The following is a 14270-nucleotide window of genomic DNA, read 5'->3' as shown; positions in this document are numbered from 1 at the left end:
TCTTGAGGCGCTGGGATGAGGTGAGGCGCAGTGAAAGGCAAGGCGAAAAGCCGATTAAAGGCTTCAGGCGGGGAGTGGGCAGCTCCGGTGTGGCGATGGCGTTGTTTCAGTCACCTGGGAACACCACAGCGCCCTGCCCTTCCCACCGAGGTGTTTCCCTTCACACCCAGGCTTTGTGTCAAAAGTCTTTTCCCTCCGAGCTTTGCAGCTAATCCAGCTCCGGTGTTGCTGCTGAGTGAATCAGCTCCCTCCATCCCAGACACTGCTCTCTGCTGTTATCCCGGGTTTATTCGCCTGTATTGGTCTGCAGAGATACCCTGTGTGGGGTGGAAGGGGTGGTTCACGGCTATGGGTTTGCACAAATACCCTCTCTGAGGTGAAGGATGCAGGGCAGGGGGATTTTTGGGCAAGGGGGATGCTGCCCAGGAATGCCCTGAAGCTTCCCAGTGCAGCTCCGGTGTCACAGTTCAACCTTAGCATTGAATTCTCTGGTTTATTTCTAAGCTCTAAGTGCATTTCCTCACCTTTTATTTCCTCCCCCTCTTTTCCCTTGACACTTTAGCCTATCTCTGGACCCTCCTGAATAAATACAGCGATTTTTGGGTGGTTCAAAATCCAAACTGAAGCAGGATATGAAGCTGGAGTTCTGGGAACGCCCTGCCCTTGCAAAGAGGTTGTTCAGAGGTGCCCCCCTGTTGCCAGAACACTGCTTTCTTTGTAGGCTTTTCTCAAGAAATAACCAGCAGGTACAGTGATTTTGACCTGAGCCTCTTATTTTCAGCTATGTTCTCAGACTCGTGGCTTTTTCATGGCTTAAATATCATCAGACTCTGACAATTGTTTTAAAACCACTCAGAGGAAAGGAAGCTTTTGCCAATCTTCATTTGTGTCTCCATGCTACTTTAAGGACTTTTTTCAGACAACCTGATGTGCTTTTTATTGTTTTCTACACTGGAATCAAAAAGATTTTTTTTTTTTTGCCTCTGTTTCTCACAGTGCAACTTGTGCCCAGCTCTATTGTGAAGAATAAAACAGTGCTGATAGCTTTTATGAAACTGAAGGCATTTAAAATCATCCCTACTCTAGATTAAAAGTGTCAACAAGCCCTTCATCCTTCCAGGCCAAGGGTGCCTGGTGGAAAAAATACTCATTCAGTTTGCTGAGGGTGTAAGCTCTGTATTATATTCCTGCTTAAAAGCAAATACATTTATTTGTTCTCCTCCCAACCCTTCCCCCCCTTTCTTTTTTTTTCCAGATGGCAGCTATTTTGAAAATCTTGTGAATATTCCTCTTTTATCTAAGCTGGTTTATCTTAAGTATTTTATTCAGCTTGCCTGATAAAAATGGTGCATTTTTTCCACACTGAGGTTCTTTAGACACCTTGTTGCCATAGCTTTACTATTGCAAAAAATCATTCCTGGCTTTCTCCTCACCTTTGTCACCTGAAAACTAATACTAAAAAACATCATTTTTGGGTTCTCAGGTGGCAACCCTATGTAGCCTTCATTCATATTAAATTCATAACTACCCTTTAAAATATTAATCTGCTGCTTTATTTAGTCTGACCTACTTATAACATGGTGATAATGGCAGCTGGAGTCTTTTGCAGTTCTGTTTTGTTGTCACAGAGGAAGCTTTTGTCAGCTGTATAAACCTCTCAGTCTTGGTTCCTAAACTGAACTACAGAAACATGTTACTTGTCTTTGCTAAGGATGTTACCTTAAAGAACCTACATTAAAAATACATGTGGTTTATGTCATAAAGAATTAGGAATTGCCAGAAGAAAGGTGTCTCATACCATTTCCTCACACAAGTTTGCTCTGGTGAATTTTTAAGTTGCATATTCACATGTGATTTTCTGCTTGTAACAGTTTCACCACTAAAGGCATCTTCCAGACAGCAATTCTGTAGACTTTTTCCTTTTTTTTTTTTTTCCTTTTTCTTGGCAACTGGCAGCTACAAAAAGCAGAGCTCTGTTTCCTCTGTGTTTCACAATGAGGATGGTGCAGATTTTTTAAACAGATTTTATGCCCAGTGTAAAGCAGCGAGGAGCAATTTTCAGCTGGAAGGCAGGAGGGCTCTGCAGAGGGACCTGGACAGACTGGAGAGTTGGGATGATCCCAACGGGATGAGGTTCAACATTCCAAGTGCCGGGTCCTGCACTTTGGCCACAACAACCCCATGGGGAGCTCCAGGCTGGGCACAGAGTGGTTGGAGAGCAGCCAGACAGAGAGGGACCTGGGAGTCTGGATTGACAGGAAGGTGACCATGAGCCAGCAGTGTGCCCAGGTGGCCAAGAAGGCCAATGGCATCCTGGGCTGGCTCAGGAACAGCGTGGCCAGCAGGTCCAGGGAAGGGATTCTGCCCCTGTGCTCAGCCCTGGGGAGGACACAGCTTGAGTCCTGTGTCCAGTTCTGGGCCCCTCAGGAAGTTCAGGAAGGAGATTGAAGTGCTGGAGCAGGTGCAGAGAAGAGCAAGGAGGCTGTGAAGGGATCCAGCACAAGTGCTGTGAGGAAGGGCTGAGGGAGCTGGGGGTGTTGAGGCTGGAGAAGAGGAGGCTCAGGGGAGACCTCATCACTCTCTCCAACTCCCTGAAAGGAGGTTGGAGCCAGGGGGGGGTTGGGCTCTTTTCCCAGGCAACTCTCAGCAAGACAAGAGGGCACAAAAGGTCTCAAGTTGTGCCAGGGGAGGTTTAGGTTGGAGATGAGAAAGAATTTCTTTCTGGAGAGGGTGATCAGGCATTGGAATGGGCTGCCCAGGGAAGTAGTGGATTCTCCGTGTCTGGAGATATTTCCAAAGAGCCTGGATGTGGCACTGAGTGCCATGGGCTGGGAACTGCAGCGGGAGTGGATCAAGGGTTGGACTTGATGAGCTCTGAGGTCCCTTCCAACCCAGCCAATTCTAGGATTCTATGAAACCTGAAGAGCACAGAGATGTGGCAAACAGGCAGTCACATTTCTGCAGTGACAAGGGGTCTAAGTTGTGTTGTGAAGGGGAGAAAAGACTCAAAGTCTGGGCTGCCATATGAGAAGTTGTGGTTCAGGATTACAGGAAGGATCATGCTCAGGAGGAGAAAGAATTTGATTCAGTAGTGGAGCTGGTGGGACTTGCAGTTAAGGTAACCAAACATTTATTTTCCTGATGATGGCAAAATCTGGCTTGTTCACATCTCTGCTTAACCTCAGATCAAACTATAAATCTTTTCCACAGCACATCACTCAGTGCTGTGCAACATTGGTTTTAAAGTCTCACTCTGTCCTCTCATTTCATTAAATGAGGTGTAGTGGTATCAAGTCTTTTTTTTTTTTCCTACCTCTCCAGTCTCATAGATTCTTCCCCATCATGTGAATTTTATCAGAAAAAGGAGTTGTCATTTAAACCACACCAAATTCATATTCTTGCAATATTCTTCTCTTCAGGATTTCTGCTGTAATTAAGAGAGAAAGCCATTTTAATATTGCATTTTGTCAAAGCAAATCCACCAAAATTAAATGAGAAGCAATTATAGGTTGTAGGAGTTAATCATCTCAGTGTTATCTGGCAGATCATAGGCATGAAAGAACCCAGCAGAGTTTTGTGAGATAATTATCACAGAATTGTCATGGTTGGAAAAGATCTCTAAGATCCAACCATCAACCCAGAAAAAAAGCCCCACCATTTCCACTACAGCATGTCCTGAAGTGCCTCACCCAAAAAGAAAAAATATACTTTCAAGGATGGTGACTCCACCACCTCCCTGGGCAGCCCATCCCTGGGCCTGGCCACTCCTTCAGGAAAGAAATTCTTCCTCAAATCTATTCTAAACCTCCCCTGGTGCAATTCAGCCCATTTCCTCTGGTCCTGTCATTATTTACTTGAGAGAAGAGCCCAGCACCCACCTCCCTGCACCCTCCTTTCAGGGAGCTGTAGACAGTGATAAGGTCTCAGCCTCTTCTTCTTCAAAATAATCATTCCCAATTCCCTCATCTGCTCCTCCAGACCTTTCACCAGCTGGGTTGCTCTTTTTTTGGACATTCTCCAGCCCCTCAATGTCCTTCCTGTAGTGAGGGGCCCAGAACTGAACACAATATTTAAGGTGCAGCCTCACCAGTGCCAAGTACAGGGGGACAGTCACCTCCCTTCTGCTGGACACATGATTTCTGATGGAAGCAAGGATGCTCTTGGCTTTCTTGGCCACCTGAGCACATTGCTGCCTCATATTCATCTGGGTGGCTACCAGCACCCTCAGGTTCTTTTTCCAGACCTGGAATAACAGATGTCAGGATGTAATAAAGTAGCCTCATGCCCACCGCTCTCAGTGTCTCTGAACATCTTTCCCTTCATCTCCTTTCACTGGGTCAAAAATACGAAAGAAAAGGACACCAAGGTTCCTTTTGATACTTCTCCCCCACCCCTTTCCTCCTTTTTTTTTTTTTTTTTTAATATAGTTCTGCTAAGTGTTTGTCTCTTCAAAAAGATGCCTTGAGGGGGTTGTTTGTTATTGCTGCTCTGCTGTGAGTTGAATTTCTCAGCCTCCCAGCTCTTCTTACTCCAAGCAGCACCCACTTGCCTTCCAGCAACAGCTTTCTGGAATCTGATTACTGAAAGCAGATAGCAAAAGGGATCAGAGCCCTGGGCTTTAGGGGTATTTTGTCTCATTATCCCAGTGACACAGAGCAGCCCCTTTCCTTCAGTGAGCTCTGCATCAGGGGCAGAGCTGGGGGATGCTCTCTAAGCTGGGCTGAGGTCGTTTGAGGTGAACTGGAGTTTTAAATCGCCAGGCAAAACTGCTTGTCAGGAAGCAAGCCCTGCTCAACAGGGGTGGTTGGGGGTTGCAGATGAAGAAAGAAGGATTTGTGCTTGCAGAGGGCAAAATATTGCAGATTCTCCAGTGTTTGATAACTGCCCTGAAACATTTCTAAGTGAGGAGGAGGAGTAGTCTATAATTTTTTAAAAATAATTCTTTATTTTGCTGCAAAATGGTCAGTTGTAAGCAAACAGGGAAGTTTCTTCTTGCTGTCATGTACAAATAATGTTAACAAAGAGATCACATTTCTTGTTTCTTCTGCTTTCTCCCTTTAGGAAGTGTAAATATGAAAACTGTTTTTTGAGCTGAGTATGGAAATCTGTAAGATAATGCATCTCCACAAGACAGATGTAGATTACACTGCTCAGGAAATAAACACTTCAGCTGTGAGTGGCTCTGATGATTTCTGATGGGGGGGGAAAAGCATAATTTTATACCCAGAGGTACCTGTGCTCTTGAAAAATGGGTTTCTTTCCCACAGGGAAAGCAGACAGATTTGTGCCTGAACTGAAGTGCTGAATAATCAAGTGCAAAACAGAGGCCATAAAAATAAATTAACAAAACAAGAAAAATAAATTAAACAAACAGAAACAAAACCAACAAAAACAAACAAACAAATTTTAAAAAAGAAAACCAATTCATACCTTTCAGTTCAGCTGGGCCAAATGCCAATGTCACATTGGTGCAGACAGTCCCTGTTCCTACCAGAGTGCTCTCAAAAGGGGGGAGTGGTGAGCACATTCCAGCAGGATCTTTTCATTCACTGGAGGACTGCATCCAGCTCTGGAGCCCTCAATACAGGAAGGATCCTCTGGATCTGATGGAGCAGGTCTAGAGGAGAACCACAAAAATGCTCAGGGGGCTGGAACACCTCTTGTGAAGCCAGGCTGAGGGAGCTGGGGGTGTTCAGCCTGGAGAAGAGAAGGATCCAGGGAGACCTAAGGGTGACCTCCCAGTACCTGAAGGGGCTACAGAAGGCTGAGAGGGACTCTGCGCAAGGGGCTGGAGTGATAGGATGAGGGGCAATGGTTATAAATTAGAGGAGATTTAGATTGGATATTAGGAAAAAATTCTTTACCTTTAGGGCAGTGGAACATGGAAGAGATTGCCCAGGGAGGTGGTTGAGGTCTCATCCCTGGAGATGCTCAAGGTGAGGTTTGGTGCTGAGCACCCTGATCTGGGTGAGGGTGTTCTGACTGCAAGGGGTTGGACTGGATGCCCCTGAGAAGCCCCTTCCAACCTAAATTATTCTATGGTTCCATATGTGGGTGAGGCTGCAGCAATGTGCAGCATCCAGAAGCTGAGTTGAGGCTGAGCCACAGCATTTGTGGACCATCCTTGTATGGGCCTGGATCTCTTTGTTTTGTGCCTCTGAGGTGGGACAAAGGCAATAATTTAAGTGTGCATAACATCACTGCTAAACAGTTTAGAGGAGAAAAGTACTCCCTGTAATTGAAAGTTCATTTAGGTATAGAGAAGGTAATTACCTGGCACAGTTAAAGGAGCAAAGCTATTGTGAGTGCCTGATGAAAGATGCCATCAGTTATTTAATGGCCAACGAGTGATTAGAATTTTTGTTTCATATTTCATACCAGAACAGCACATTCAGCAGCTCAGTGACCCCTAAATTCAATATACTTGGTAATTTCTGGCCCTGAGGCAGATGTTCCACCAGCTGAGCCATAACCACTGCTTCTTGCAGCCTCTGAGTGTGTGGACCCAAACAGCAACAAGGCTGAGTGTGGGCAATCAACTTTTGTGATGGCAGAGGCAAAGGGATAACTTGAAAATACTGTCAGTATTTTAAAATAAAACCTATTCCTGTGTCCATGGAATCCTAGAATTGGCTGCGTTGGAAGGGACCTCAGAGATCATCAAGTCCAACCCTTGATCCACTCCCGCTGCAGTTCCCAGCCCATGGCACTCAGTGCCACATCCAGGCTCTTTGGAAAGATCTCCAGACACGGAGAATCCACTACTTCCCTGGGCAGCCCATTCCAATGCCTGATCACCCTCTCCAGAAAGAAATTCTTTCTCATCTCCAACCTAAACCTCCCCTGGCACAACTTGAGACCTTTTGTGCCCTCTTGTCTTGCTGAGAGTTGCCTGGGAAAAGAGCCCAACCCCCCCCTGGCTCCAACCTCCTTTCAGGGAGTTGGAGAGAGTGATGAGGTCTCCCCTGAGCCTCCTCTTCTCCAGCCTCAACACCCCCAGCTCCCTCAGCCCTTCCTCACAGGAATTCTGCTGGATCCCTTCACAGCCTCCTTGCTCTTCTCTGGACCTGCTCCAGCACCTCAATCTCCTTCCTGAACTTCCTGAGGGGCCCAGAACTGGACACAGGACTCAAGCTGTGGCCTCCCCAGAGCTGAGCACAGGGGCAGAATCCCTTCCCTGGACCTGCTGGCCACGCTCTTCCTGAGCCAGCCCAGGATGCCATTGGCCTTCTTGGCCACCTGGGCACACTGCTGGCTCATGGTCACCTTCCTGGCACTCCAGACTCCCAGGTCCCTCTCTGTCTGGCTGCTCTCCAACCACTCTGTGCCCAGCCTGGAGCTCCCCATGGGGTTGTTGTGGCCAAAGTGCAGGACCCGGCACTTGGCCGTGTTGAACCTCATCCCGTTGGGATCATCCCAACTCTCCAGTCTGTCCAGGTCCCTCTGCAGAGCCCTCCTGCCTTCCAGCTGATCCACACTCCCCCCAGCTTAGTGTCATCTGTGAATTTGCTGATGATGGACTCAATCCCCTCATCTAAATCATCAATAAAGATATTGAACAGCACTGGGCCCAACACTGATCCCTGGGGGACACCACAGCCGCCATTTTGATGCAGCCCCGTTCAGCACCACTCTCTGGGCCCGGCCCTCCAGCCAGTTCCTAACCCAGCACAGAGTGCCCCTGTCCAAGCTGTGGGCTGACAGCTTTTTCAGGAGGATGCTGTGGGAGATGGTGTCAAACGCTTTGGCAGAAGAACTGCAATGCCCACAGCCATCCCTGCCAGGTGGATTCCTTTTGGATCATGGGAGACACTCAGGCAGCACCAAACCAAATGATGGGTCAGTCATTTCTTTGCCATTTTACAACTTGGTTTTAAACCAAGTGGTTGTAAACCAAAAAGCTGTTTGCAGTCTCTGTTAAGGTTGCAAAAGGAAACAAAAGGCTAAAAGAAAGCAAACCAAACAGAACAAAGCATTTCCATGGGGAAATATGATAACAAATACCCACAAAGAAGGGAAGCTGTGCAAAGCAAACATCTGTGCTGGGAAGCAGAGCAGATCAAGCCAGCAACAGGCAGCTATACAAACAAGTCAGAAGGAAAGAGCAGGGATTTCTGCAAGAGGTTTTGCAAGTCTGAAAAAAAAAAAGAAAATAAGACTCATTCTACCTGGGCAGATGCAAACTAAAGGATTCTTGATTTGCTGAATTGGTCGAGGAAGATGGAAGCCTACAGAGACTGCCTGAACAGGACCATCAGAAATGGAATTTGCTGACCAGTCCAACCTGTGCCATGAAAATTAATTTTTGATAATGTGACATTGTACAAGCACAAATAACGTTAACAAAGAGATCACATTTCTTGTGTCTTCTCAGCACAACCTTTCCTGGACTCCTCTTCCTTTTTTTCTGGGTGCATAGTGCCTCAGTAACCAGCAGCTTTGGACTGGTGTAGAAATGGAGGTAACTGTAAAAAAATACATCCTAAGAGTTGGTTTTAAGATCCATCAATAACCTGATTTCCACTTTGATCCCAAAAGAGTGCAAGGGAGACAAAAGTTTTGGAGATCTTCTGCAGCTCTTAAGTTTACAGATCTGAGAGGCAAAAGGACTTTGTTCTTCCTCACACTCCTTACTTTCTACTTACTCTCACTCTACTTACAGATTCTTTAAAAAAAAAACAGTTCTAGGGTAAACCCAATGTAATTTACACAATTACAATCTAATTTACTGAAATTGCAATGAGCAATAAGATTTGGAGTGCAAATCATGCTTTTAGTTCAACTTCACATTTTTACACAGTCCCTTTGCAGAGTGCAATTGCTTTTTAATTAATTATGAGCTTTCAGAACTTGTTGGAATATCAGTGACCTGAAATAACTTTAAGATATCTGCAAATTCATGTCTGTTTTCAACTGTAAGCAAGAAAAAAAAAAAAAAGCATTGAGAAGAAGTTTTTTATGTTTCAACCATTATGAAATTTTTCAGAATAGAGCTGACATGATTCTGTCAGTGCTCTGAAAATGGGTTTCTTGCTTCCTCAGGCAATTGCTCTTTGGATGAAAACATTTCTATTTACCAACTTTATTCTTGCTGAATCATTCTTTGCTCTGATACTGCTTTGAGACAGCATGAGGGAAGATGATAATTTTACATCACTCTGGTGAATTGCTATAGATCAGAAGATAAACAAGTGGTAGCTTATAAATACATTTCACAAAGATCCAATTGTGTATTTTATTTTGTTTTATTTTATTTTATTTTATTTTATTTTATTTTATTTTATTTTACTTTAACTAAGGGCAAGCACTTAACCTGTGTGATTTGCAGGTGTGACTTCCTGTCCTGATGGTGACATGAGATGCTGTGGAGGAGTGACTGTGCCCAGGTGACCATGCCCTGGGTTGTTGGTGGATGATAACATCAGTGTTTTGCTGCCAAACTCCCAAGCTGTGCAGGTAATGTGGCTTTAATCTTGTCCTGATTGGGTTTCATGCAATTACCTTTTCTTGCTGATAGAGTTAAGTGTACTTCAGCCTTTCACAGTTTTAATTTTCAGCATTCCTCAAGTCTTTATTTTATTTCCTCTTCTTTTTTTTCCCTGATCTCAGTACCTTTACCACTGCAGACTGGAAAACCTGCTTTGACAGAATCACTCATTTTCCTCAAATCTTCTTCTTTGAACTTCTGTGTAGCAGAACAGCAGAGAGGTTGCATAATGCACTTCTCTAAATCAACTTGAGCAGATGGGAAGGAAAATAACTCGAGCTAGCAAAGCACAGCTGCCCTTGGGCACTTCTCAGATGGCAGTGGAAGAGCAGCCTGGCAATGCCCTACTGGCTTCATTTTGTCCTCTTGGATGACAGAGACAACCTACCCAGAACAAAGGATTATTCCCCTCTGGCTCTTCCTCTCCTCCCACTTTACAGAACTGTTAAACTTCATACTTTTAAACATTGCTTGTATGGTAATTTTTTCTGAATAAGTTTTTTTTTCTGAACCAGTTTTTCCTGAATCATCATGTATTGCTTTATTTCTACTTCGGCAAAATAAATAAAAAAAAAAAAGATAAAATAATGCATAAATAAAAAACCCAAAACACTCAAGTGAAATATAAACAACAAAAATATAGGTTAAAAGGTGGCTAAAAATAGTGGTATTGGTAAGTCTTCTTTTATGCTTACCAGGTAGAAAGCCCACAGCTCTAAGAAGAAATTAGACCTTGTCAGTTTATTAAAAACCCAGGATTGCAACTGATTAATTTATCAAAAACAGAAGGTAGGGAACAGTAAAAAACGAGGCTGAACACATCACTGATTTCATTTCCACTGAAGTCACTGGTGTCATATCAGCCCAAATTCATGTTTGGAAGGCATCAGCTGTTCTCTGCTGTAGAAGCAAATGCTTATATAAAAATAGGGGGAAAATCAAGTTTAGGCTGACTGTTCCAGTGGGCCTGTGGAGAAAACAAGCTACATTTTCAGGCAGCTTTGAGCAAAAGCTTCACCTCCCAAAACTGCTCATGCAAAATCAACTGCACCCAGGGATCATAGAATCATAGAATCCTAGAATTGGCTGGGTTGGAAGGGACCTCAGAGATCATCAAGTCCAACCCTTGATCCACTCCCGCTGCAGTTCCCAGCCCATGGCACTCAGTGCCACATCCAGGCTCTTTGGAAAGATCTCCAGACACGGAGAATCCACTACTTCCCTGGGCAGCCCATTCCAATGCCTGAGCACCCTCTCCAGAAAGAAATTCTTTCGAATCTCCAACCTAAACCTCCCCTGGCACAACTTGAGACCTTTTGTGCCCTCTTGTCTTGCTGAGAGTTGCCTGGGAAAAGAGCCCAACCGCCCCCTGGCTCCAACCTCCTTTCAGGGAGTTGGAGAGAGTGATGAGGTCTCCCCTGAGCCTCCTCTTCTCCAGCCTCAACACCCCCAGCTCCCTCAGCCCTTCCTCACAGCACTTGTGCTGGATCCCTTCCCAGCCTCCTTGCTCTTCTCTGGACCTGCTCCAGCACCTCAATCTCCTGCCTGAACTTCCTGAGGGGCCCAGAACTGGACACAGGACTCAAGCTGTGGCCTCCCCAGAGCTGAGCACAGGGGCAGAATCCCTTCCCTGGACCTGCTGGACACGCTGTTCCTGAGCCAGCCCAGGATGCCATTGGCCTTCTTGGCCACCTGGGCAATGCCCAGGATGCCCATGGTGGTGCCACGTGTCCCATGTTTGCAGTCAGTGCAGGAGGAGAGACACATCCAGGAGCTGGCTGGTCAGGCTTCCTACTCCTCAGCTCTGCTCAGCACCCTTGCCCCAGAGCCAGCTGTGCCTAAAAACCATCCCAAGAACCATCAGGAGATCAGTTTTTTTCTCCTGCCCTCATTCTGATGAGACACCAGCAGTCTCCTTGCCCTCTTTTTCTTCTCCAAAGATTCAGTTCATTTCCAACCCACTTTCCTAGGATAATTTATTGATGTCACTGCCTGGGAAACTGCAAACTACTTCAAGCTTTTATCATTTCCAAAAAGGCTACAGCCCTCTGGGCAAGGATATTCCCTGATGTGTGTCCTCTGCAACTTCAGTTCTGCTAGACCTAGTTTAGGATGCTGGTAATGTGGGCCAAGGAACTGATGAAGCTACAGAGGGCTCAGGGTGTCAAATACTTATAGTACTGATCAAATACTTTATAATTTGGGGACAAACACTGAATATTATTTATATATGATATATAATATTATTTTTATGGAGATTATAATATTAATAGATTATACTATATATTATCGATTATCTATATATATATAATCTACATATATAGATAATAATAATATAATAGATTATATTATAGATATTATTATAATATTATTATCAGAGAGAGCCTGGAGCAGCCAGGTGCTGGGACAGGTTTAATCCTTCCTAAGCCAACTCAGTCCTGATTGCCTGGATGTGTAACACTTGGGGCTAACTTTGAATTTCCAGACTATAATTCCTTCCCATCTGCTTTTTCTCTGAAGTTTTCTAAAGTTTTTATCTCTTCTGTCTTTGTGTTTCTATCACTTCTCTTCACCCAGGGCTCTGCATTTCCTCCCCATTTCTGCCACTCCTTTACATGAACCGTTCTGCAACATTCTCCTGTGCTTTCTCCTCTTGCAAAGGTTGAATACATTTAACCCGAGGTTTTTGAAGCTTCAGTGTGATGTGAAGCCCCAGGGGAGCCCTTCTGGCTTTTTATTTGCCCTGCAGGAGCCCGTGCTGAGTTTATTGTCCCTGCAGGATCCCATGTGAACAGCAGAGAGTTCAGGAGTGACAGGGGAGGCTGGAAGGGGCTATTGCTGTCAGCTCAGGGAGAGTCCATGCATATTCCATCCCTTTCCTCTGATCTTCGCAGGGATCCTTATGGGAAATCCGGTGAGGAGAGTCTCAGGAGAGGCTGGGAGACAAGGAGCATAGGGGCAGCTTTGAGGTGGTTGTGTTGGTGGTGAAAAAAGAGAGAATGACTGGAAGAAGCAGCAGTGAAAGAAAATTAAAAAAGGTAAAGAGAGAAAAAGAGTTTCTTGTGTGATTCAGATGTCAGCAGGGAGTGAAGAGCTGATCCAGGGGCTGGAGCAGCTCTGCTATGGGGAGAGGCTGAGGAGCTGGGATTGTTCAGCCTGGAGAAGAGAAGACTCCAGAGGGACCTTAGAGCTGCCTTCCAGTTCCTGAAGGGAACCTCCAGGAGGGCTGCAGAGGGACTTTTCCTAAGGGTGTCCAGTGGCAGGACAAGGGGAAATGGATTGAAACTGAAGGAGAAGAGGTTTAGATGGGATGTCAGGAAGAAGTTCTTCAGCAGGTGGGTGCTGAGACTCTGGAACAGATTGCCCAGAGAAGCTGTGGCTGTCCCCTCCCTGGAGGTGTTCAAGGCCAGGTTGGATGAAGCTTGGAACAACCTGGGCTGGATGAGAGGTGTCCCTGGGCATGGACATGAGGCTGGAGATGAGCTCTAAGGTCCCTTCCAACCTCAACCATTCCATGATTCTATGATTCTAATTTGTGCTGGGAAACCAAGGCTTGGAGCAACTTGGGCTGGATGAGAGGTGTCCCTGCCCATGGACATAAGGTTGGAGGAGATGAGCTCTAAGGTCCCTTCCAACCTCAGCCATTCCATGATTCTTTGACCTGAGTTCAAAGATCATTTGGGCTTTATCTGGAGTGAAGATCACAGGGAGGAAGAGGCAGGTTTGAAGTGTGCATTTGGGGGATATCACCCCAGTGGAAGGGTGAGGGGTGTAACCAGTGAGAAAAGAAAGAAAGAAATAAAAGGAAACACGTGGCAAAGGGAAACAAAAGTTTGCTGCAAACAGTGTTGAGAAAAACAGCACCCTTCTTTCATTAAGAGAGTGTTCCCAAGTCATATGCCCAGGGCTGATGTTCTAGTCATGCAAAATATGCCCAGGAAGGACCTTTTCCTAGTGCTAGTCCTGTTGTACCCTATCCTAGTCAGGCAAGGAGCTTGGGGTGGCTGTCAGGGAAAGGCTACAGGGTCATCTCTTTCCCCAGGCCCTTGTCTACAGGAACATGGAAAGACTGAGTAGCTGGGGGATGTGTTTATTTTGTGAAATACTCTCTTCTCCTGTTTCTGAGAGGGAATGCTTTGTCTATGTGTTATTGTTAGACTGTAGAGGTGCTCTCTGGAGTGTTGTACACCTTGTACCTTATCTGCCTGTAAGAGGAATAAACAGGCACCTGCTGGGACAAAGCTGGGATCTGTAACAAGAGCTCAGCTCTTCACTGACAAGGGAAGTACAAGTGGTGTTTGCTGAGGATTTTGCAGCAGCTTCTCAGACAATATTAAATAATAGACTGGAAAAAAACTCCAACCAAGCAGCTTCTCAAGAAACAGCTGAAGACATTTTCCTCAGGAATTACTGAGGATCCTGCATTCTGCTTTGGTAGCCAGTGTCCTGAGAGCAAAAGCAATGCTCTTCCCCAGGCACTGCCCTCACCAAGGGGCAGCCTCTGGAAAACTGGGAGAGCTGAAGGCAAACATTGACATTTGGACATTATTCATCCCCTCCTGGTCTCAATCCTGCTTTCCCCCCTGCCTGGCACTGGAGCAATCTGGTGAAAAATGTTCTCTGATCACAGGTGGGTTGGAAGCAAAGTGGCAGATTGACCTTCAGCAAAAATATTGAGCTAAAGGGTTCCTTTAGTAGCACAAAACAAAAATAAAGCTTGGCTTAATGTCTTGGCCCTTTCACCCCTGTCTTGCTCCTTGCACACACCACAGGGACAGGGAGG

This window comes from Calypte anna, chromosome 3 (genome assembly GCF_003957555.1).
Source record: "Calypte anna isolate BGI_N300 chromosome 3, bCalAnn1_v1.p, whole genome shotgun sequence".
NCBI classification, from domain to species: domain Eukaryota; kingdom Metazoa; phylum Chordata; class Aves; order Apodiformes; family Trochilidae; genus Calypte; species Calypte anna.
Note: the sequence above shows the minus strand (reverse complement) of the source record.